This window comes from Oreochromis aureus, linkage group 3, assembly GCF_013358895.1.
Source record: "Oreochromis aureus strain Israel breed Guangdong linkage group 3, ZZ_aureus, whole genome shotgun sequence".
Lineage (NCBI taxonomy): Eukaryota > Metazoa > Chordata > Actinopteri > Cichliformes > Cichlidae > Oreochromis > Oreochromis aureus.
Genome location: NC_052944.1, coordinates 9,018,666 through 9,044,547, shown reverse-complemented (window position 1 = coordinate 9,044,547; position 25,882 = coordinate 9,018,666). Strand labels below are relative to the sequence as shown.

At 39.6% G+C, this 25,882-nt stretch overlaps 1 protein-coding gene across 1 annotated transcript in view; it reads left to right on the top strand.

Moving 5' to 3' along the window:
* Window positions 1–25,882, top strand: part of nrxn2b (neurexin 2b) — a 654,120-nt gene that overhangs the window by 383,459 nt on the left and 244,779 nt on the right. The gene's annotated exons all lie outside the window — the stretch shown is intronic.

Sequence of the window (25,882 nt, the reverse complement as noted above, 5' to 3'; positions counted from 1 at the left end):
ACTTAACCTTAGAAGATGAGGTAAAACGTATCAATTATAACTATGTTTATTATGTAAATAACTAATATTTAGGAGAAAAGAGATGAGCATGTGTCAGAGCAGTTATAATGATTCTGGTTTAAATTTTGTTTGGACTGAGACAGATGAGCGAACATCTGTGTAATCAGTAAGCAGACAGATAATCCTTGAAGGCTTTTGTAGTGGCAAAAGAGAAAGACATTCAGATCATGCTAATACAAAAGGCTCCACCTGATCTTTTCAGGCGGGTCCCAAATTTTTAGAACTTCCCAGTAGATGAGCCAGCTCCCAAAACCCTTCACAAAGAGGAATAGACTTCCTCACATACCATACAGGGAATGAGTGATTGTAAAAAACAAACCACAGCTCAAAAATGAGAAAGAAAGAGTTTGTCTCCAATGACTGCTGAATCATAAACTAAATTTGGCATGTCTGTCAGGGTCACAATCCTTACATTTCCAGAAACCTGGGATCATGAGGAATATGCAACTCCCAGCCGTGTTGTGGGTCAGTGAGTGGAACTGCGTAATTGAAGCTCTGGTCAGTGATTTGGTGAAAGTGTCTTTTGAACAAATCTTTTTAATGACCTGTTTCAAGTGAAGCACGACCTTTTAGAAAGAACCGCTTTGCACATCGCTACTCAGTTCTGAGATTAACCCTAAGGCTGTTTAAATGTAACCGAATCGCTGAGAAAGACAAGTGAGGAGTCGGAATAATTTCTGTCTGTCTCACCCCCAGCAAACCCAACAGTCACCCCATACTGCCATCACCGCCACCGCCACGGTCCCTACAGTTAAATTTAGCTGTCCTAATTCCTGTTGTCACCTCTACAGTCTCCGCCAATGGCTCTGGCTTTATTTTCCTCCCACCTCAACATATCTTTTTATTTCAGCTTTTCTTTTCTCTTTTTCCCTCATCTGGCAATAATATGCTATAATGTTATTCAAAGTGTAATCAGCGTAGTGTGTGTTCGTGCAAATGACTGTTCATTAATTAAGGACCTAAGCTGCTAGGTTGACCTGAATTATTAACCTTGGATTATCAGGCTCTCTGGTGTTTTAATGGAACAGAACTTGTATATTAAAATCTTAGGAAAATAGACATTAAATAGCATCTGGGTGTTTAAATTAGACCAAGGAATGCATCCTGTCTTCTGTATCGCATTATTGGGAAATAAGGGTCGTCCTTTCCAAACCTCTTTGCAGTTTCCTTGGCAGAATGAAAGTTTTATTTTTCTGTGAAGTCTTTGTGGAAAATCATAAAGTATTACCCTATAAGAGATACAATTCTGCTTTCCTTCAATGATTTTCTGTTTTAATGTGAGCTTGACTTTCCAATAGAAGGCTTACAGACTACTAAATTGGCCTATCTTCACAACTTGCCACAGATGGAGCATGCATGAGTTGTCTGCATGCAGGCATTAAGACTGCTTCGATCTAAAAACCCATCAGTGTGACATTCCCCATTGTGCAAATGTCTACGCATGCTCACTCCCACACCCTCCCTTTGGGCGCGCACACACATAGTCAGGGACACACAGCCTAATAAATATTGCCTCCCTATTTTGTGTCATTCCACTCCCTGGAGAGAGGCCTCTATCGACAGGCCAGCACAGCTTTACCTGATCAATAGTCTCTTTTCTCTCGTTCTCCCTTTTCTGTCTCCCCTTCTCCCCGCACGTCTCGCATATATCTCAACTCCCTGTTCTCCTTCTGATCTTGCAGCTGAATTACTTCAGATCTTGAGCATATATGCACAGAAACACAAAAGCTCTGATCAGCCCCGCTTGGTTTTATTTTTAATCAATTATTTTATACCAAGCAGCTGGCAGAAGGGAAAAAAGAAGCTGATAAAAAAGGGGGATGGGTGATTATTGTGAAGCAGAGAATTTTTCAATAGAAAGGTACACGTTGCTTCATCCCAGATGTGCACAGCCAGCTGCCATCAGCAGCACTAGAATGTGTTGCTTGGAAAAAGGCCAAAGGGTCACATGAAACCTTTTAAGTCAAACAAGGCTGAGTAAGGTTCTTGTGCTCTGCCTCTCGCTCTCTTATGAATAGTCTATAAAGCCTGAAGCCCCTTGCTTGCATACACGCACTTGGATACTGGAAATGTAGATGGCTCAGCCGGCTTCATACATATGCAGAAACAATGTTTTTGTCTTATCTCGTGATTCACATTGTGCCCCTCGGTACTGAAGTGCTTCATGATTCAGTGGAATCCATAATAGCAGATGAATGAACTCTCTTTATAGTGATTAATGGCAATGATATAATTAGTAGTAATACAGATGTTGCTTCCTAATAATGAAAACAGCAACAAAAAAGAACTCTAGATTCATTTTCCGTCAATCAGATTATTTGTGAAGTTAATCTGCTTTGAAATTCGTCAACTATAAACTGTTCCCTCTAATTGGAAAATAGCAGGAAAATGTACTCCACTTTCATGTGAGAAAATGAGAAGTTGTTTTTCTCTACGAGTTCCCGAATTTATCGGCTCTCCGAGTGTTAAGGGCTTTTTATCGACAGCCGGTGCAGTGCTAATCAATTCCACAATAAATACACAATGAAACACGGATGCAGTCATCTAAGGTAGAGGCAAGTAACCAGCCAGTACAGGACTTTAATTAAAGGCCAACACACACATAATGATTTCATTGTCAAAATGTGAATATTGAACATGGAAAAAAAAGAAGGGGAAAAACTGAAGTCGACAAACAGGGATTGGACACAGATTGGGAACCAGTTAAAAATTCTAATGCTGTTTGCAGGTTAGATCCAGTTTGACTTAGCCTAGAAAGAAATGCAGACATGTGAGAAAGAGAGAATTTATTGTTTTGGCTGTATAGATATATATTTTTTTCAATATAGTAGTGAATTCAAGAAATTGGCATAAAGGTAAAAGAGGAAAAGAAAAACAGAGAGAGAAAGAAAACTGTGTCTGTATATAGTTTCAGTAGCTCATTCTCCACCCACACTCATCATTGGTGGCATTTGTGGCTGTCAAGGACTGAAAGAAGGAGGAAAAATCCTTACTTTTGATGCTGGGCCTAGCTGCAGTGATAAAATATTGAAGCTGTTTTCAGCTCACAGCGCGGCCCCCGCTCCTCATATATCATGATTCCAGAAAAACCATGACCCCCCCTTTCCATCTGCTATCCAGCCCAGCTATACCTCACTTCAACACTTCCCATCAATTAAGAGACAATGTATAATTTTAAGGATAAGAGCATCATGAGACATGACAGTGCTGTTCAGAAGCTTGTAATTTCCCATGTTCTTGCCACTGTTTACACGGAGCACTTAAGGAAATCTTGGCTTATATGGTTAGCTCTTAGTAAAAGTGTGGTCCACTGCAAACACTACCAACACACAAGACCACACTTTAGGGGACATGGGGAAGTGTAGACTGTATGAATGGTAGTGTTTTAAAATAAGAAAATCGCCCCACCAGTGAATCTGTTCATTTTGAGCATAATTCACATGAGCGTAATATAGCACGCCAAAATAAAAGCTCTGCTCTTCAGCTCTTCATACAACTTTAGTGTTGCAAATTTTATAATAAAGTCATAAATTGTTTCTATGAATCACCTTCATTGTTTTTTGTTGTTGACGTGAATGTTTACATTGTAGGAAAACTGCACAAGATTCAAAAGCACTAAGAAATACATCCCACATTCAAATCAATCAACAGGTCTTGTAAATAAATATGGCACTATATGTGTTTTAAAAAAAAAAGCAACAACATTTTTTTAATGTTTTATTTTTGTTTTATGAATCACAAGATGCGGAGTCTCAAAAACAGAAGCTCGAGTGTCCTCTGGATAGAACCTGCACTAATCCAGTCAAAAGTGGTCATTCATAAAATGCTGCTGCAGTGAGCTAAGTGGATAAAAATGTGAAGGCAAGGAAACCACATGTGCTCCTTTTCCAGCATATAAACTGTCATTTATTAAGTGTGTCAAGCATATACATAATTCAGACAATGCCTACACAGTTTTTCAGGAGATAGTCAGGTCTCATATGATGCAGAAGAGATGAAAAATAAGGTGAGGCACAAAACCATAAAAAAATGTCAATTTCACATGTGTGTAGATTGCATTTCTTGCTGTTTTTCATCTGTTTGCACAAGTTTCACTTTTTGTACTTATGTGCTCTAAATGTCTGACCCATGACTACCGGTGTGCTTTCTTTGTGTGGACTTATTGCCTCTTATTTATATTCTGTTTGTTCTGTTTGTTTATACTTTGAACTCACAAATTAATGGCTTCTCATACATTTTTTCTTCTACTTATGTTTCCAGAACTGAGATCACAAAATCAAACACATTTCATTTGTCATATTTCATTTCAGTTTTCATAGTTTAATAATATTTATCTCAGCTGCTATTCTATGTATGTGAATAAACCGTGTTTAAGTCTTCACATGTCTTTAAATATTAAGATATATGTGGATATTCGTGGGCTTGTGCTTAGTTTCATGATTGGAAAGAGAAGAACGTCTACACGTTGGCTTTATAAATCTGTCAGAAATATAGCATATGCATATTTCTGCCTTTAGGGATGAATATAGCTTTATAGCTTTAGTCTTGGATTTACACATTCATATTTTATACATCTGGCCTTTAGCTTCTCGGGTGAATTGTAATAATTAGAGGTGTGAACAGATATGTCTTAGCAATGGAGCAAGGAAATGCATGATGCTCCTTTATTTTGATTTTTTGTGTGTGTGTGTACTTCAGTTCCTTAAATGTATTTTCCATCTTTCTTGAAAACGCTGAAACATTTTGCATCACTGGAACCAAACCTTTCCACCAGACCTTATTTCCACTGTTTAAATATGATGCTCTGTTGCTCCCTCTCCTGCCATGCTCCTCCCATGTAGCAGTAATTCATCACAGCAATAAAGCAGTGAGCACAGAGAGACAAGACATTGGGCAGTGGTTGGTAACTACATGTGGCACCTATTATTTATTTATTTATTTATGTTTTTTGGTTAAAAGGTAGGTAGAAAAGGTATGAAGGCAAAGATGGTAGACAGGGTCATTTAATTTGCTAGTAAGTTACATGTGACCTATCAAATCAGATGGCAGGGAATCTTCCTGCCACTGCTGATACTTCTATTCATGGTCAAGTAAAGCCAGACACAAACTGCATTTTCAAGGTCCGTAAAGCATAGAAATGAAAGCAGTTGAAACATTAAAAAATGAAAGTAAGTCAATAAGGAAGTAGAAGCAAATACAAAGTTACATCCGTTTACGCCAGAGGATATCCTAAAATGGAGTTTTTATTGTTTGGAGCAGTTGTAATTCCATTCTTTCCTTCTTTGCCTTTGTTATAGCTCACAGCATTTTCATTTTCATGTGAAAGTCTCCCCGAGGCTGACAGTCTGGGTGGGGTGAGGTGCCAGACTTCTCTGCTGCCAAAAGTTCAAGATTCCATATCAGTTCCCTGCAGTTAATGGACATTTTCCGAATCTAACCTGTAAAAGCTCGTGAAGCTGAACTTAAACACTTTTTACGCAAATGTGAGTGGGACATCTCCAGCTGAAGACGCAAAGTGAAGTAGTCACTGGCTGATTTCTTTACTGCACCTTTATTACTGGTGGACATATGCATCAATATGTCACATGTACTGACTGTTATATTTATACACACGCACACACAAAACTTAAACAATATATCTCATTCAGACCAGCACTTCTTTTCTGCATCTAAATGTTTTCCATCTAAGATTTACACTCCGATGAACATATCAGGACCAACTTGGCATTTGGTATCGCATCCAGTATGGGGTGGCTGTAGCTCAGGAGGTAGAGCAGGTCACCTACTGATCGGAAGGTTGGAGGTTCGATCCCAGGCTCCTCCAGTCTGCATGCCAAGTGTCCTTGGGCAAGATACTAACCCCAAGTTGCTCTCTGGTGCATCCGTCGGAGTATGAATGTGTGTGAGTATAGTTAGAAAGCACTCAGTATAGAGGTAGTGCTTGTGAGAATGGGTGTGATTGGGTGAATGTGGCGTGTTGTATAGAGCGCTTTGAGTACTCCGAGAGAGTAGAAAAGCGCTATATAAGAATCAGTCCATTTACCATTATGCTTTGGCATGCAGACTGGAGCAACAAGGGATCAAACCACCAACCTTCCAGTTAGTAGATGACCTGTTTGAACTCCTTGAGTCACAGCCACTCAAAATATATTGAGATATCCTCACTGAGTTTACTGAATAAACATTAAAATGATTTTAGACTTTTTCTAGTTAAAAAGAAAAAATATTAAGGAAGGTTTCACATACTATTTTTGTGTTAAACTGCAGACCCTCTTTATAAATTCCATCATTTTTTAGGTGTGATGCAAACTCCAAATTTGTGCTGTTCTCATGGAGCTATAGTTTTTCCATTATAAAGGCATGCGGCCACTGTCTCCCTTCCCCCCACATCAGATATTCAAAGGCAATGAAATGTGACGACTTGGCGAACGGCTGCCATTTGAAGCAGCATAACAGCAAGGTACTATGACTTCATGTAATTTGCAGCAGCTATGTGTCCCTTTTTTATCTAAAAAACACAATAAGAGCTAAAAATGTAAAAAATAAATGAATGGTAAGTAATTCATCTGTGGCAAAAGAAGCTGCAGTACTAAATAATTAGCACATATAACATTGAAAAAGTCATGCTATGAATAATAAAATCATTTTTTTTTAATTTAACAAAACAATATATTAACTTAATAAAAAAGCAGAGAACAGTATATATTATTTAATGTTATAGAAACAATATGAGGACTTTTTTTTTTTATCAGATCACATCAGTGGAAGTGAGCAGGTAGACTGGAGACAAATCGGGAAGGAATGATGAAAAAGTGAGCGGTAGATGAGATCTATACTGTAGGAGGAGGAGATTGCTTCCTCGCTTCCTGCAGTCTCTAGAGAATGAACCAGCAGTGGAGCAGGAGAAAGGAGCACAAAGCAGCAGAACTCACACACACACACACACACACTCACATTCAGATTGGTGTTAGATAACAAGCGGGGCTTTTAAACCTTCAGCAACCTTTTTCTGATTCATCCCCTCTGCTCCCCTTTCCCATCTTTCATTTCTCTGTACCCCCTTTTTTATCTTTACTCCTTACTTTTTTAGATTCTCACTCCTTCCTTCTTGTCGTCTCTCCTGTGGCTTCTCCTCTTCCTTTCCTCCACTGCTATGACTCATTTCCAGCTTTTAACACTTTCTTCCTACACTCCCCCTTTTCTATCAGCTTCCCTTCCTCTACTCCTCCTTAAATCCTCTCTTTTTCTTTTTAAATATATCTTTTGGGCCATTTGACTTTGTTAGATAGTGGAGAGTGGACAAGAAAGAGGAGAGCGTAGGGGAAGACATGCAAAAAAAGTGTGTTGGGTCGAACTGGAACCTGGGCCATTGCATTTCAGCCTGCTCTCCTTCCGTCTCACAATTTTTTTATTCTTTCTTTCCCATGTTCCTTCCTTTTCATCGCCACCTTCCAATCCTACATCATTTCCTTGGTTATGTCCCCACATTCGTACCATAACAGCTCCAGCCATTTTACAGAACTTCACTCACAAGTCTTTCTAATTTAACAGCGCACTGCAGCACAGGCCTCTGGAGACCACATTGCCCTGCCCTGTTGTCTGGATGAAAAGAGGAAAAAGTAGAGCTGGGGTGTTCTCCTGGGAACAATGGCTAAGAGGGACACAGAGGCAAGAAAGAGGGTCTTTAAAAGGAAATTTGTGCATCTTTTGATTGGTTACTCTTGATGAGATTGTGTGTGTATATCTATATATATATATATATATCTATATCTATATATATATATATATGTGTGTACCTGTGTGTGTGTGTGTGTGTGTGTGTGTGTGTGTGTGTGTGTGTGTGTGTGTGTGTGTGTGTGTGTGTGTGTGCGCGCACTGGGATAAGTTAAAAGACGGTGTGGGAAAAGATAAGAAAAGAGATCAGGTGATTTTAGTTTAAGATGCAGCCAGTATCCTCTGCTCCCAGAAATCACTCAGGCTTTGAACCCTGTCTTTACCTTAGTTTCATGCATAAAGTAGCATGTGTGTGTGTGTGTGTGTGTGTGTGTGTGCGCACACAGAGGGTTTCAGATAGGACAAGGAAGAAAGAACTAAGGGGAGGGGGAGGGGACCTCAGTATTCAGCTGAGCTCTTGTAAAATAAATTCTCTACTGTTTAAGCATATTGGGATCAGCTTGAAAGCAAAGCAACTGTGAAATCTAAAAGTGAAGTCAGAGGTCAAATGCGTCATGATATTCGGTTGCACACTGCAATAAAGTGATATTTAGCATTTCCATATACCACTTTTACTTCCTAAATGTTGCCATACAAACAAAGGCAGTAGAATTTTATCTTTAAAGCTATGATAAAAGACTTTATGAAAGTTTGACCCTTAAGAAGAGGTCAGAGGTGCAAAGTAATGTCATATTCAGAATCCCCATATATCTTTCCCTATTTGGCTATATGCTGTCAATACACAAAATGGCAGTAAGACAGCTCTATATAGCAATATTATCACCTTAACCTTGAGATCAATCTATTAGGAGAGGTCAGAGGTCAAATGTGGGATGATATTTGAAATCTTTATATGGTTCTTTCTATCTATTGACCCCCCCCCCACACACACACACACACACACACTAATAGTTTTACTTTAAGTTAATAGGGTAATGGTCAATTTTGGACCAATAAATCATTTAGTTGACCTTGAAGACCTGGTTTGATGTAAGGCAAATTTGAATGGATTGTTAACATGTTCGCACTCTACACCTCTACAAAGTTTGATCACAATTGATTCCAATCTTTTTGAGCTATTGTGTTTAAAGAAGAATGACATTCAAACAAATGCTACCAAAAACAGAACTTCTTTAGAGGCGGTAACAAAGTTATCTGCCATTGTCTTTGTTTCTTTGTGAAGAGTGATGACCTCCTGGCATTCCTCTCAGGAAGTAAAATGCAAAGTCCTGCTTCCAATGTGACAGCTTGTCAGGTTGAACATTTAATTGATTTGATTATTATGTTTGTACTATGTTTAATTCTAAGAGATTCAGATATTTAGTTTGTACTATCTGGCCCAGGGAGAATGGAACAGTAAACTCTGGTTTCTTTTTTAGATTTGATTGGATTAACTCCAAAAATTCTGGCTTACGGGTTTTCTCTCTTGACCTAATGTTCTTATTTCTTATTTCACATTTATTACACCTAATGACTGGACTTTTTAATAAAAATTGTTCCCTAGGGAGTAGAGAGATATAGCAATTGCTGTAATTAGATATCTAATAAGAAATAAAATGTTCCCAAATGAAATTTTGAGAAAGTAGTTTCTACAAATAGGCAAGATGTTAGCAAAAAAGAGCAAATGCCATTGACCATTAATGTTATTTGTTTGTTGGGTTGTTTTGTGTGCTTTCTTTATGGTAAAGGTAATTGCTTTTTCCCCTACTCATTAATCAGGACAGGATTCCTCCTCTTGAGATTTTTAGAGTTACACTTAATGAAGTTCACCTTTTCACCTTCCCACTATCCCTCTATCACCTACAGTTCCTCCCACAGGAAAATCAGTTAATTTTGGTGGTTAACGACTTTTTTTTGGTACATTTTTCTTGTTTCTTTTGTCATGGTGGATGTTTGTAGCCCGTCTTTGTTCATGACAATCAGCCGTACCAGCAATTAGGTATCAGTAGGATGCCTAGCAAACAGGTAGTAAATTATTAATAATTAAGGCCTAAATTAGACTGCAGGAATATGTATGTGTTTGTATGTGCACTACCTTCTTTCTACCTTCTTTTTGTGCGTTTAGTCACTGTGGGGATAATTATTTAAAAGCACAGAGATTGAAGAAACAGAGAAAATTGCTGCAGGAATAGAGAGGGATGATGATCCGGGGAAGGAAATTGGGATGTAGACAGCATGTGGAGAGGATGAATTGCATAATTAAAAAAGTAGCCAGTGCATATTGATTGCCTAGATCCTGAGATTGGATTGTGGAGGAATGTCCGGGGAGTCCAGCTGTCCCTAGGCCAGAGTGAGAGATAGCAAGGGCAAGGGGCATTGATAATGAGCTTCCACAAATGGAAGCCACTTCTCGTTTAGCACACACTTGTCTCTTATATTGTAATGGAAACGTGCAGGCGCATAAAGTCACACATATCTATGCGTTAATCCACACTAAATGCAAATGCTGGTATTGACATGCTGCCACACAAAATTCTCAAGATACATAAACATGCACACACACACTACCTCTACATCTATATGGCAGACTCTAATTTTTAAGACACAGAAGCCCCACGTGCACATGACCACAGACATTTAATTTGCACTTTCTGGTTAGTGTGAAAAACGTTGGCATGCTCTCCCTTTATTTTTCTGTCGCTTCCATTTTTGGCATCACAGACTGTGGAGGTGGACTAAAATAACTGTGTGTTCTCCTCAGAGGGAAAGTGGAAGTAGAGAGAGGGAGAGCGAGAGGGAGTCTGGGGCCTCCTGTTCAGCTGAGTCAATTTGGTTGCTTGTCCCCTCTCGGTGTGTTTGAAGTGTGTTTACTGACCCTTAGACCTGCAGCACTAACATCCATGCATGTGTTTAGATTTGCCGTGCTGGCAATTGCACGCACGTGGATAGAGAACAAAGAAAATAGAAATGCTGAGAGAGATAGAATAAGGCAGAGAGAAAATTATAATTTTTTTTAAACCAAAAAACAAAAGGGGCTCATTCTGCAACTGCCAAGCAATATCATCCAACTGGGCAGTTTTAAAACACAAACTTTGCTCTTTAGATTGTAGCTGAGATGCTTACAGCAGATCCTAAGGGCCAGATTTTACTAAGTGGGGCAAATTAGCTTGAGGGTGCGTCTGTAAAAAAAAAAAAAAAAAAAAAAAGTGGAAAGTTATGTGTGTGCACTACTTACGATCTGCTATTTATATACAAAGACACATCCAGTTCATTTCATGAATGGTCAGCAATCTGAATCTGCAGCGGAAATTAACAGGTCTTATGTATGCATTCTTTATGGAAACACCATCGATGCTCAGATCAATGGGAGGCAGCTGAAGGAGAATCAATATGTTTGTGATAAGGCTGTAAGGGTAAACCTTTCCTTTAGGAATTATTAAGGACAGCTTGTGGATAAATGTATGTGATCTTTGGATAAATCTGTTAGCTCAGGAGGACCGTGGGATTCAAACTGTCTACTTAACACAACTCAGATTTATACAGTACAGCTTGCTGTAGATAGGAAAAGATATGTGATGTACCATGCACTCCTCACCCATATACGTATTAATAAAGTATTGTTACTGTGCCACATCCGTACATTTACTGTGCACATATCCTCTTTTTTCTCCCCACATGCCCTGTGAGGCTGCAGGTATTTATTAAAGTCTCTCATCTTAATCTCACTCTACTTGAAGATCATGTAGGGTGATAACGTCAAGTATTTCACAGGACAAAATGGTTCAAATGGATGAACACCCGCTTAGATATGCATGTGTAGACAGCTGTTTGCTGACTGTCTCATACAAACACTCTGTCAAACACGCTTGGACACTCATTCACTGCTGTGTCCTCTGACTCAGTCCTTCAGCTTGCCTTTGTTGAATTTATCAGCATAATCCTTCTGTCTTTGCTTGTTCAATAGAGAAATGGAAAAACTAAGCCAGAGAAGGGGCGGTGGGGGTGGGAGCAGTGAGAGAGAAACACAACCGCAAAGTAGTGGGAAAGAGACAGGACATTAAAATGCATGGGTGCCCTTGCCAGTTCCGATAAATCTCACAATACACCGGCATCAAATCTCATCAAATAGTCATCAGGCCGTATATTGTATGAAAAGTTTCTTAGCACCAAATACAGAAGCCCTGTCTGTTGAGCTACATGTGCACGTATAGGGTAAAACTGATCGTATCGTCGTGTGGGTAGCCCTGACCTTCCTGCAGGCTGCTCCGTGTCCTCGTGTTCAGTGCTGTCACCTTTTGACCAGCACTAATTGTGTAAAGCTCTGGCCACACACCTGGTCTGTTCACACTAATGCTCAGCCCTCCAAGGTCAATCCCAAACAACCCCACCTCCTCTTTGTCTTTGATCACCCCCCCATGGTTTCATATTCTTCCTATTGTGTAGTATACCTGTTTGAAATTTTAGAGAGGGAAACAAAAGTGTGTTCCCCTCAACACAAACACACACCAACACAGAAGAATACATTTACTTAGGCTCTGTGGACACCTTCCACTGTTTTTGATTACCCAATCCACATATACACACATACATGATGTGTGTGGATGAGAGTTGATGGGTAAAAAGGAAACAGGCTGTCAATAAATGCCCTGGGCAGAGAAATTGTCAATGACAGACATGGCAGATGGATAGAGAGACACTAGGTGCTCTCTTTACAATATAATACCTTGATGATCGATCGAGGATGCCCGTCGGTCAACACAGCTTCAAAGACAGCTGGGATAGGCTCCAGCGCCCCCCGCGACCCTGAAAAGGATAAGCGGAAGCGAATGGATGGATGGACCCTGCTGCGGGAACCAACCTTTGCAGTGTAGCTCTTAGTGTGTGAATGTGAACTGAATGTTTTCTTTACAGACAAGGAGTTTATGTCTACAAGGTAAATGTGAGCTACCCTATTCTGCAGGTGTCAAAACTTGCCTGAGGTGGCAGCAGTCAATCTCTGACATCAAGATTAATTTAATATTCTGATGTCTCAGTGTAAGTGTGATTCATTTGATCTGCAAGAGGGTGAAAAAAATGGCAAATTGAAAAGGATACCCCAGCAATGCTGTATATCCAGCCCTCTGTTACCCCTACTGAGACATCTTTAAGAACCAGTTGTTCCTTTAAAGTTGGTGTTCACTGCTGTATCTGAATTCCATGCCTGAAGATATGTGTAGATAAAAAAAGAATGAATTTAGCAGGCCCTTCTCTATTTGATTTTCACCTATAATTAAAACAAGTACAAAACAGACTAACTGCCATAACAATATCACAGGAAAATGCTTTATATATCACAGACATACAAGAAAAAACCTATAATATACAATAATAAACTGTAGACTGTATAAAGGATCAACACAAACTCATAACCTATGAATTGTTTTCTGGATTCCACATTTGGGAGCTGCATCCATGCACTGCCCAAACACAGATGCCATGTAATAGAATATTAACATTTCAGTCACCAAAACATGAGGGCAGGTTTCTTAGACGCAACATTATGACTGCTGATGGATGAAGTGATTAACACTGATTGTCTCTTTATCATGACACATGTTAGTGAACATCGAATGAACATTTTGTCCTCAAAGTCGATTTGTTAGAAACAGGAAAACGGAGGAGTTTAGCAAGGGTCAAATTGTGATGGCTACATGACTGAGTCAAAGCAATTCCAAAGCTGCAGCTCTTGTTGGGTGTTCCCAATTTGCAGTGGTCTCTCACGCTTTGAGGTGTTGACTCGGGCTCCAAAGACTCCAGATCCCAATCCAATCAAGCATCAGTGGGATATAAAAGACAAACCATGGGGTCCTACCTTACAACTTCCAAAACTAAAAGAGACTGTTACTAAAATCTTGGTCCCAGATACAAAAGCAGAGCTTGGGGGTCTGGTGGAGTACATTCCTTGATGGGGCAGGGCTGTTTTGGCAGCAAAACGGGGGCCAACACACCATTAGGCAGGTGGTCAACTGCGATGCCTGATTGGTTATGCATGACTTTACATTTGTTGTACCTTAATAAAGATCTAAAAGACACAAACTACCACAGACACAGACCAGAGGTTGAAGCTTGGCAAACACCCTCAGCCCAGATAATCAAATCAAAGAGAGGGAAGACGTCCTGGGGTCACATGAGCCTCGGTTCAGCTGGCTTCCAAACACCTACAGCTGCCAGTGTTAGCACACTTGTCAATCAATGGCACCTGACCACTCATTTTAAGTTTAAATCATTTAAAAAAGAAAGAAAATCACCACAGAGTTGTTATGTTGGGAGAATTCGGCTACAGAAACTGAAAATGTTTTTGTGCAAAGCTATGAACTGAAGTTATCATGGGACTCTATGGGGATTTACTAGTTTTTCGAGCCAGCCCTGAGTTGCCTTTTTAAGCCGAGGGGGATCCAATAAAAAGAGTGGGTTACACTAGCCCCAACCCAGATCTCAAAACATTCACAGCCAGACTAAGAACAGAAATCAAATCCTAGTTAAACTGTTCCTCAGACTTTTACGTCAAATATTCCACGTAGTATTTCAGGTCATATATCAAAACCAACTTTGTGTCAATCAAATATTGCCCTTTCTTGTTTTTATTTCCTGCAAAAACATGTAAGGATGCTTGGAATATGTACTTCTAATTTGGAAATCTGAAAATCAAAACTGTGGACAAAACTCCAACCCTCAGCATTAAAGTGCATATGATCCATTATATATCTTATCTTTTGAGTAATCTGCAGAAGGTGTAGTTGTCTAACTGATCTCCTGCTGCCCTGTTACAAACTGAAATTTTATTTGTTTATATGTATGGCCAGGTTACTTTATTATGTCTTTATTTAGATTGTTATTAGAAACTGTGGAATAAGATTGGAATAATACTAGCTGTGGTTTTTTGTCACACAGTGACAGGGCTTCCAGAATGCGTTTCTTATGTCCAATAGAAACAAGATTTTTGAGATAGTGACATTTTAACTTCGTAAATAAGATTAATAATTAGCCTGGAATCAGCAACAGGTTTTTGCCCTTTCACGGTGGCACCCAAACAGCCATAAAGCTGGGGCCAAGTTCATCTGAACAGAAATACCAGAGCAAGGCAGGGGAAATGAGCGGGTTGAAATGTCTCTACACGCTCTAGCTTTTTTTACTTCCATGATTGATGGTGGACATTGTTCAGTGGCTTTTAGTCACAGGCTTGTAATTGCTTTTTGATATTGTTACAAATGAGAAATTACTCTGTCCCATTACCAGCACAGGAGATAAACAAGAGGCAGGCTTCTGTAGAGTAGGACGATAAGGCAGTGTTTACAAAGGGAAAGCACCAGCATTCATATTCCATTTAATTGAAGTGAGTTACAATATACACAGAGAATGAGGGACAAATGAATGCCCTGACAAAGTTAGATACCTTCGGTTGCAAATTACTAAGAAATTTCTGTGCTCGATCATTTTATAAAAGTACACTTACATACAGGAACATTTAACAATACTGTCTTCATTTGCCCAAAAAGGGACTATTTATAAAGGATGTATCCTGATGAGAAAACAAATGTAGCATTGCTCATTTACCTCAAAGATTAAGTTCTAGCTTTAATACCGCAGAGCATTGTGTTTAGAAAAGCAATAACCATCTGTATGGACAACAGGAGTTTAAGTGAACTGCATTCAGTACATCCAGTTCCCATGTAAGGAATCTCAAGGAGGGAAAGTAATGTTCCCTGTCTCCACATGTCAGGCTTTGTGTAAGCAGTGTCCTGGAACATTACTCAGAGCTCCTTCCTGTCCCCTAACAAGCCCGCCAACCAAGATTCCCATCACTCCCACAACCAGCAGCAGCAACAACACAAACAGGGGATGTTAATCTAAATGATCAGCCTAATCCTTCCTCACTTATCTATCAGTTGTTCAGTATGTGTCCTGGTGATGGGTAACAGATGAGATGGAGGTGTAAGTGTGTGTGGCCAGGTTTTCGTTTTTAAATTAGAGCTTAGGTTGCCAGAGTGGAATTCTAACACTGTCAGGATGTGTCAGTTTGGTCAATGTCCTAATTTTATTTATTATGTATGACTAACACAGAGAGTATTGGCCTGTGGTGAAAAACATTGTGCATATTGAGAGCCTGCGTGACAATAATCAGTTCTCAGTTGTGTTATTGATTGTCTCACTTGAATTGGCTTTGATTACTGCTGTCATTTAGAGCATATCCCAGGAGTCACAAGTTTCCTCTGCTTAAGCCAGCTGACCTCTTTAGGGAAAGTCGTGAACAAATTAAAACATCTACATTAAAGTGTTTGGCCTCGCTTTAATGTGAAAATAAAAAAAAACCTGTCTTGAATCATTGTGGCACAACTCAGAAGGGACTGCAAGAGGATTTGCTCCTTATGTCAGTGTGAAAGTGTTTGTTTTAATAATGAAACACAGCGATTCACAGTTACAGCTGTTAAATACACTTATGAAAACATTATCATCTTAATACATCTGATGCTAATAGAGCCACCTAAATCCAACCCTTGAAAATTTCGGTTTGAGGGCAGCACAGTGGTTATCGCTGTTGGCTCACAGCAAGAAGCTGCTGGGTTTGAATCCACCATCTGGGGCATCCCTGTTTCGGAGTTCTCTCTGGGTACTCCAGCTTTCTCCAATTCAGCTCATGCCGTTAGGTTAACTGATGATTCTAAATTGACCATAGGTGTGAATGTGACTGGTTGTTTGTCTCTCGGTTTTGGCCCTGCAACAAACTGGCAAACTGTCTAGGATGTACCTCTCACCCTATGGCAGCTGGGATAACCTCCAGCCCCCTGAATTTAATAAGCGGAAGAAAATGGATGAATGGATGGTCTTTGGTTTGATTGTAGTCCAAACCTTAGGTTCACAGATATATCACCTAAGGAGATCTCCCAAGGAGATTATTCACATTTCTCATCACACTCACTCACAGAAAAACCTATAAGGCAATTCGCTGTCATTCTTAGCCACTCTTCTTCCCATCCATTGTTCTTCTACTGGCAAGTCTCTCTTATAATTTATCTCTCTTGCTACAATTGCAGTCTATTTTCACTACTGCAGTGTAGAGCCATATGTTTGTATTTTGTAGCTGAAGACCAGTGAAAAGACTTTGTTGAAGTCTTCTTGCTAGTCTTTGTGCTTTGATGATAGCTACTTGATTTTGACAGATGACAATTAACCAGAGACTTTCTTTAATTTTACATCAGGTCAACAAACAATTGCTGCTGCACAGAATTTGCATGAGAGAGTTATGTAAGCAGATGAATGCAAGTGTTTTAGGAACTTGCATGGCATCGGTAGCTTTTTGCTAGAATGTTCTTGATGTATCTTTCTGAGTACTTCAGTATGTGAGGTGCAGGAAGCTCTATGCTAAATGTTGTGGACCAAAGATGTCTGTATTGTGTATTGTGATAAAGGTAGGCTTAAAATCAAATTTCACCCTGGTTAATAAATAGTAATATTTAAAAATAGTTTTATATTGCCCTGTTTATCCTTTACAGTTTTGCCGTTTAGGTTAAAATATTAAATACACTGTACTTTTGATTTCATCTGAAGATGATACCTTTATGTTCCCTGTATTTGTGTTGCTAAAAGTTATTTGGTAGCTCCCTATAATCCCAGCCCTAGTGTTTTATTAGCATCCTTTGATTCCAGCAGCTGTAAGATGTGAAAAACTTGTTTACCAGTTGTAAAAAAACAACACACCAGCTCTCAAGGGTAGCAAAGTTCCCTGCTGAATATGTCCTAGCCTTAGTGACGGAGACAAGCTGGCAAGCAGTGAGTCTTTACACTCAAAACATGCTCCCTCTGTGTTTTAAGCTTCCCATATGATTCCTACCCTTGCCCTTGGACATGGAAAACAGCTTCCCTAATTGATAGGAGCTTGCCATGTGATGCAGGCTGATGACTCAGATTCAGTGTTTGGTACTTGAAGGTGGTCCTTTCCACAGTTTTTTGTTTTATTTTTTTGTTGGGAGGGAATATGTGTTGGAGGCCAGGGTAAGCTACTGATTGCATGTCAATTAGCTTGTCTGAGAGTAAACAAGAGGTCCACTACTAGTGTGTATGTGATGGCTGGGAGAGAAAGAGGGGGAATAATAGTTAGAGGAAGCCATTTTGCATTCTCCACTCATCCAAGCTTTCCAGATTTTTTCCCTCTCACGCAGAATACTAATAAATCCCACTCACTGCATAAGCAAAGCAACTGAAGATGAAATATGAGAGTAAAGTTGTTTATTTTGGGGCCCTCAAAGTCAAGGTTGTCATTTCTTGGGCAAAGGTTCTCAGGCTTAACCGATTCTGTGTACTATGGATTCACGATCCATTAAGGGTAAAAAGTTACCACGATAAAGCAGTAAACAAGGTTAAGTGCAGCTCCATGTTGCTGTGAATACAGGGGGCACACGTGTTGTGTGTGGGTCGTATTCATTTTAAAAACAACAGTGACAGTGTCTTCATATTTGTCTGTGTAAACATTAATTGTGGAAAGGCTTAACACCTCTTAATTTGGTATCATCTTGTCACAGAAGAGAGGTGATAATGAAACAGGAATGAATTGGAGTTGCCCCAGTAGACCTTGGATGCACTCTTGAAAATCACTGAAATGCTTTCATTTCAATGTGAAATGTGCTTGTGGAGGAGATGTGGGTGTTTGTACTGGCTGATGCTAACACACACACACACATACACAGTTTGTAACTCACACATCAATCTTGTGTGTAGTATTCTTTGTGATCTTCTCTCTAGTGAATGCCATCTCTGAAGTGTTTAATCACTGATTATTCTGTCACTCAAGAGCAGCTGGCTCACTGAGTTTGGTCTCTTTGTCAAAGAGAGAGAGCGAGTGAGGGTTATACAGAGAGGGGCAAGCGAGAGAGAGTTTGGTGGGATCAGGAGAAAACTAAAAATAAGTTGATGGAAATTACTGACACAGGGTAAATGCATATATATATAATAAGCATATATCTTATATACAGCTTAACTTCATCCCGTCATATAAATACCTCATTTAGACTATATATTTAGGCAGACATGGAGTTGGATGAATGGAATCTGAATTTGTTATCTCCCACATATTAGCAAGCATTAAAACAAACATTTCTGTCATGTTTTGGAGACCTGCACCATAAAATTGGTGAAAATAGCATGACATATTTTAGCTGTCATTCCACCACTGACCAGAATGTTCGTATTCATTTCATTTTTTTGGAGAAGGCATTTGACCGTGCCCCTCAGGGTATCCTGTGGGAGGTGCTTCAGGAGTCTGGCCCATTGCTATGTTGCTATTCAGTCTCCTGGGTGTGGTGTTCTGGGCATGTCCCACTAGGAGGAGGTCCTGAGGCAGACCCAGGACATGCTGAAGAGATTATATCTCTCAGCTTGCCTGGGAACTCCTTGGTATTCCCCCAGAAAGGCTGGATGAGGTGGCCAGGGAGAGGGAGGTCTGGGCTTCTCTGCTTAGGCTGCTGACCCACAGCCCCTGGATAAGCGGAAGAGGATGGATGGATGGATGGATGGATGGATGGATGGATGGATGGATGGATGGATTTTTTTAACACTTTAATTGGTTGATGTGATTGGGGCTTTAAGTCCAAGAGACTTACATTAAACAGTATATAATGATATTAAAAGCAGTGGCATACCGGTTTGTCAAAACAATAATAAGGCACAAGAATAAGGCACTTTTCCACAGAGTTTGTGTGGAAAAGTGGTATGATTTTAAGTGATTATAGACAGCAGAAAGATATACAGCCATAAATTTATATAAGAAGAAAAAATGTCATCTTAAGCTTGCTGTATGTTGATCTAAACAAAATGATATACGTGAACAGAAAAAAATAGACATAGTCATGGATAAAATTGTTATTATTAGATTTATTTACTACCTTTTAACTGGTCTGCAGGTTGACCCTCAGTCAAACTTCCACCTCTAACTGGCAGATAATGAAGAGATATGTTTCTTTTCTCTCTAATTCTAACTACCTCTACAGTACTATGAATTCCATGTTCCAACTGTAAATTATATTATTTGAACCTTAATTTAGCAAATGTGGTTAAAATAACTTTACTTTAACCTAATATCCCTTCACTTATCTCCAAAAGTTGAATCTGTTCATCTGGACGTAGCTACGTCCAGATGAACAGATTCAACTTTTGGAGATTTACTTTCCTGGATGATTGAGAATGCATCAAGAGATCCCTTCACTTAGACCACAGAAAGCAAGAAGTAACTTATTGTGTGTTTTCACAGATAGAAAAACATTTTTAAATACACTTATCATATTACACACCTGCTGTTATAAATAACCTGAATTCCTTGAGAAAGATGTTCCTGTTTTTTTTCTTTTCCCTCCCCTGAAAGTGAGTAACTGAGACATGCTGAACCTACCTTTATTGTGAAGCTGAAACGTGTCGGGAGGAGCTGTCCCTGGTGCTGTATTTGGTTCTAAAGCTAAGAGCTTTTGTTTGGTTCAAAAAAGACAAAAGTTAAGATGATATTTGGAAGAAGATGTAAGGTGGATGAATGGCAGCATTGCATAATTCAGGCAGCAGGAGAATTGTTTGTGAAAATATCTCAGGAAAAAACACAAAAAATTGAAGGATGAGGAAGCTGGGGGTGGGAGGGAGTGGAGAGCATGAGAAGAGGCAGCTACTGAAAGAAGTGTGTATGTGGCAGGAAAAGTGTGTGTTTTGTAGTAACAGTTGAGCCAGCGAGTATGTGACCTCTGCCACAGTGAAGACAGTGCCGAGGGAATAGAGCAGATGGATGACTAGCTGGTGTCTCAGCATCTCTCTAGTCCACTACTGGCACACTCTGTCCATTTGTCAGCATTAGTGGGTGGAGGAGGAGGACCATGGGGGAGGTGCAGAGGAAGCTCAGCTATGTGTTGCTATAACTATTGATTTTCTCAATCTCCTGATAGATTTTCATATCAGATAGCTGGATAAACTGATTATTAAGCATACGTGTTTTCAAGGACATTTTAAAAATGATCAGCATGCTTCTAAAACATTGCTTTGCAGAAGTTTTGAAATGAAAGGCTCTTGCTTCGAAAGGGGCAGGAGCTCAGGATGAATTCCTGCAGCTCAGCATAGCAGAGACAAGATGGCAGAAAGTTGACAGAAAGTAGGATTATATTCTAAAAAAATCAACCAGGGAAAGGCACTTTAACACGACCAAGGGAAATGCGCCTGCACTGTGGTGAAAAATGAGAATAGTTGCATCATGTCCACTTATAGGTCAAACCCATTTGGACTTCCTGTACACTGCAGACAGATAAAGTACCTGACTGAATATTGTATCTCTAAAGCATGAACTGTGACGGAGGCCCAAAGCAACTAGCTAGACGTACAATTTATGTGAAACAAACTAGCAGATTTAGACACAAACATGTGACACTTTGCATTGTCTTCTTTGTTTTTCAAACTTTTCAGTAGGAGTTACGGATTTTGAACTTACTCAGCCATAGAAAACAATAAATTTACTTCATCCTCATGACAGAAGACTACTTTTTTTTTTTGCTTTTTCATCGCCTTTTGAGACATCAGAAAGCTCAGCAAACACCAGGCTAGCCACACTTGTCTGACCTAGTTTAGATTTTGCTTCTTGCAGTAATTAACTGACCGCAAAACAGCATGAAGCAATTTTATCTGCCCTTGTCTTTGTTTCAGCTGGCTATTGTTGACCAAACTGCTACAGCCCTTTTTTATAAACATCCTGCTGCACAACAGCCACAAGAGGCCGAATAACTGCACATCCAGAGGATCTCTAAGGTTAACCTACCTCAGCAAGTCAGAGGTATTCATGAGGTTCAGTCTGCCTTAGGCTGTCCTGTGATCTCAGTGCTCATTTTTGTGTGCCTCTATGTTTGTGTGTGTGTGTATGCATTGGTGTTGTATGTCAGGGTCTGTGTGCTGTGGGTATTCCCTGGTCAAAAATGTATGCCAGGAGGCGTTTCATTTCAGTGTCTTGAAGTTAGGTGCAGACATTGTAATGATTGTGCTACAGTAGTTATTCAACTGAAAGAATAACAGTTGCACATCAAAACAATGATGGATGCAGACAGGCGAGGTAGCATTGTCATGCCTTTAGGGTAATCGGCAACACAATGGCACAGTAGAGAAAAGCTCAAAAACCTCTTATAAACAGCCTCTAGCAGCAGGGGCAAAGTGTTTTGTTTTGTTTTACACATTTTCCTGTGCAACACAATAACACTGTTGGCTTTGCTCTGTGAATATCTTGATCTGGTGGTCGTTAGTAGTTTCATATGGAGTGGTTCAAAAAAAAAAGAGCCTCTAGTCTTTGGAGGAGCAAAATGTTTTTCTTCTTCGTAGATCAGCCTGCAGGTGCCTTTCCGAAAATGTCTTTTGTTTTTTTACATGAAGGGCTCCATTGTAGTGAAAATTACACAGGAAAAGCAGGTAAATGCAAAATCAGTCTCAGTGTCATTCTCAGGTGCACCACTGGGGACACTAAACCTGTCATGGAAACCAGAACAGCTTCCAAGATAACAGATTTTGGAATTTCTAATTAGATGGGCATGTGTGCATCTGCTGTGTTTTCTACAATGTAACCGCAACAATTTGGGGATGCAGATTTGTTTGTTTGATTACTGAATATGTGACTGTCTATGTAATGGGAATTATTCATGGCGTATTTCTGCTCTGCTGGTCACAGCTTTTGGTCTCACATATTGCCAACATCCTACAGAAACTTTTGCCGCAGCATTTTTCAAATAGAGAGTCATTTCTCGCTCCCCATTATCGCCTCTGTGTTGTTGCAACATAACAAATATCGCTTTTCTTGACTCAGTCACAGTGTCGTGAAACACTTTCTATTTGATACTCTGTTAAAAGAAGATGATAAGAAATAAGTTGCTATGATGCACAAGATGAACTCACCAAACTGCTAGCAAAAAAAGAAAATGTGAACGTATGTGGGAGGAGTGTGTAAATGGTTTTGTTTGTTCCTGCTCCAAAAGTTCATACATAAGACTGTTCTTCTTTTTGGCTTAAATTTTGAGGAGTGGTGGTTCAAAAAGGGGTCAGAGTTTAACTCCAAGCTGTTTATGCCTTTATTTGTTTTACTCAGCTGCAAATGCATGCAGTGGGTCATCTACTTAAGTTACAGGGTCAGTTAAAGAATTAGAGGATAGGTAATTACACAAAACAATAGTTTTATTCTCATAATCGAAGGTTGACTTCAGTTTCATTTTAGTTCAACTGTCACCAAACATTATCCTTACTAATGATGCAAGGGAGCGTGCAGGGAGGGGCTAGAAAGAGAGACAGACATTTTTTTTAATTACAGCCTGACTTGTGAGAAAAAATAGTCCTTTGAAACACGTGCAGATTTCTTTACCTGACATTAGGACATTAGTGACCAATCACAGTGCCATCTGCTGTGGACTAATGCACCTTTTACCAGTCCTTGATCTCTAATAAGCTGCTTTGTTGTTTCAATTGTATGATTACTTTTGCATGAGCTGTGAATAAGTACAGGACCGACAACACTTTAAGAACGCAAGTTAAGTTGTGTTGAGGATCTCTCCAGTAGCCCACAAACTAAAGTATAAAAGTATCAGGTGCTATTACTGGCTTGGTTGTAGAGTGCACACCTTTTTACCGTAACTACTATGATTTATTATTCTGATTAAAGGTAGTTTTACCAATTTTTTTGCAGAGAACAGACATCAGTTTTGTTACTCTTGAATTTTTCTGGTGTCTGCCTGGTTAAGGAATGGGACCGCAGAGAGTTTGAGTGGTTGTTGAAATTTAAAACTGTAACTGACTTCTTTGTATGTACAGTAATGATGATCAGTCAGTCAGGCATAGAGACCAGTCAGTGACACACGGGTCATTAGGGAAAGATACGTAAATCAGGTGCAGAGAGGGTGTTCCACCAAAAGACCGTCCTGTGATTGCTTTGGTTGAGAGGAGGTTGTTGCCCGTAGCTTACATCAAACACTCGAGCTTGTCTACAAACACTTCCTAACTAACCAGCAAATGGTTGCAGAGCTTGAAAAAGTGCAACACAAGCCGGGCGTGTGGGAGAGCACCTTTTTTGAAGGTGACCAGTCTCAGTTTCCAGTTTGTGTGGCGTTCTTAAAATTTTAATAATATGCTTAGCGAGTAGTTGGTGGGCCTTTATGGACAAGTCTTCTGTACAAACTACAGCTGACAGCAGCAATCTGCTGGCATCCAAAGGAGTCATGAGGACCAGCCTGCTTTTGGAGCAATGTATGCATACAGCGTGGTGATATTGGCGCTGTGGTGAGGACAGTCAAATCACCATATCTAATCTAGACTGATTATCATTAGCAACTTATAGATTACTATGCTATTCCCAATTGACAATGAAATAAACATAAATCAAAGTGATCTCTGAATTAAAGGTTAAATGCTGCCAAGATCCCACCTTTTTTTTCTCTTATCTCTACCATATTTTATGTCTGTGTCTTTCCTTCTGTCTTTGTTTCTGTGTCTTTCTCTCGTTTCCTCTCCTCTGCTTGGGATCGATAGCTTTCACCATCCAAACCCTTCTTATTGACATTTTTGTGCTCTCAAAGTAACAGAACACTGCTCAGAAAAGAGTCATCCTCCGAACTTAGCTTGGGTTATAAATAGAGCTGTCAGTTTGAGACGTCACACAGCTATTACAGTTACAGTGTCATGTTTCACACTTGCATTATTATGATCAGTAAATTGCCTGTCAGAGTTACTTGAGTTCTTTCAGCTTATTTAAAGGTAAGCACTTTTTCAGTTCTCCAGGGCTATTCGGACAAACAGATATTGAGCGCGTGAATATTTCTCTACTCATTCCAATGCATTTCCATATTTGCCGCCTCAGCCCTGCTAAGGGTGGATACGCTAGTCATGGGATCTTAAAAACTGAAATCTGTCAGACTGATGGGCTGAAGTCAAGCTATAAAACAACTTCCTTCAATTTTCCACATTCTAATTGTTAATCATCATACTTGGCATCTTATGGCACAGTAAATATGCCCTTCTCATGGTGGGCTCTTTTCTAGTATTGCTGGTGCTTGCAAATAGACATCTTTTGACACACAAACATGGTGTAAAGATAGTGACCATAATGGCTTTTTTTTCTTTAGGTGTTGGAGCGTGAAAAGTTTGGTGTGAAGACATTTCTACAAGAGTGACAGGTATTCTGCAGTAGTGTCAATAAACACATCTAAGCATGATTGTCAGCCGCATGTAAAACTGTGAAGATTGCTTCACCTGCAACACCCAATGACATAGTGAATGAGCTCAGGAATGGGGGCAAGAAGGAGAGCAATATGGAAGACTGCAGCGTCAGCCCAGTTAAACGAATTTTGCCTTCTACTGCTTACTCTGTGAGAGTCCTCTTTGCTTTTCTGATTATGCCCTCCATCGCTGAGCTGAAGCTGTTTATTTTGGACTGTGAAAGAATCGCAGCATGCTAAAATGTAAGTGGTGAGGTCAAATTTATCTTGGCCAGCTACCTCTTTTAAAAACCCTGTAAAATCAGACACAGAACTTAAGTCACCGTCTTTAAGGTAACCTTCAGTAAATCTTTTATGTCAGTAATAAAAGTAATTTTCATAATTTCCTCAGGGGCAGGCATCCACAAGTTTCATTACATGTGCAGCATCACTGTTGTATCCCTAGATGATAATAGAAACATTTCATTTTTCATGCTGAGGATGACTCCTGATGATATTTTGATCATTTTCTTTCATTTGTGATGATGACGTGATGCTATTTCAGTGATAGTATTTCAGCTTGTCAGAAGTGACAGTTTTTTATGTCATGTTACAAGAGAAAACCTCCTCTTTGCTCCCTCTACCCTGCTTTATATTGACAAATATATTCAAGTATTTACAGTATTTAACTTTTGCTTACTATAAAGCACTTTCAGGTAGCCGTGCTAAAGCTTTGCCTGGGATCTCCATTTAGCTTTCCACAGCCTTCAGTCGAACAGACTTAAGGGTTTCAACCTCAACCTTGTTCCTTTGTCAGTGATATGCATGTATACAAATTACAAGGCCTGTGCTACACTCACCGGGGCCCACCTCAATCACCTTACTCACAGCTTCATTTAATGACTTCATCACTCATCTAAAAGATTTTTTCTTCCTTTTCTGTCATTAGACTG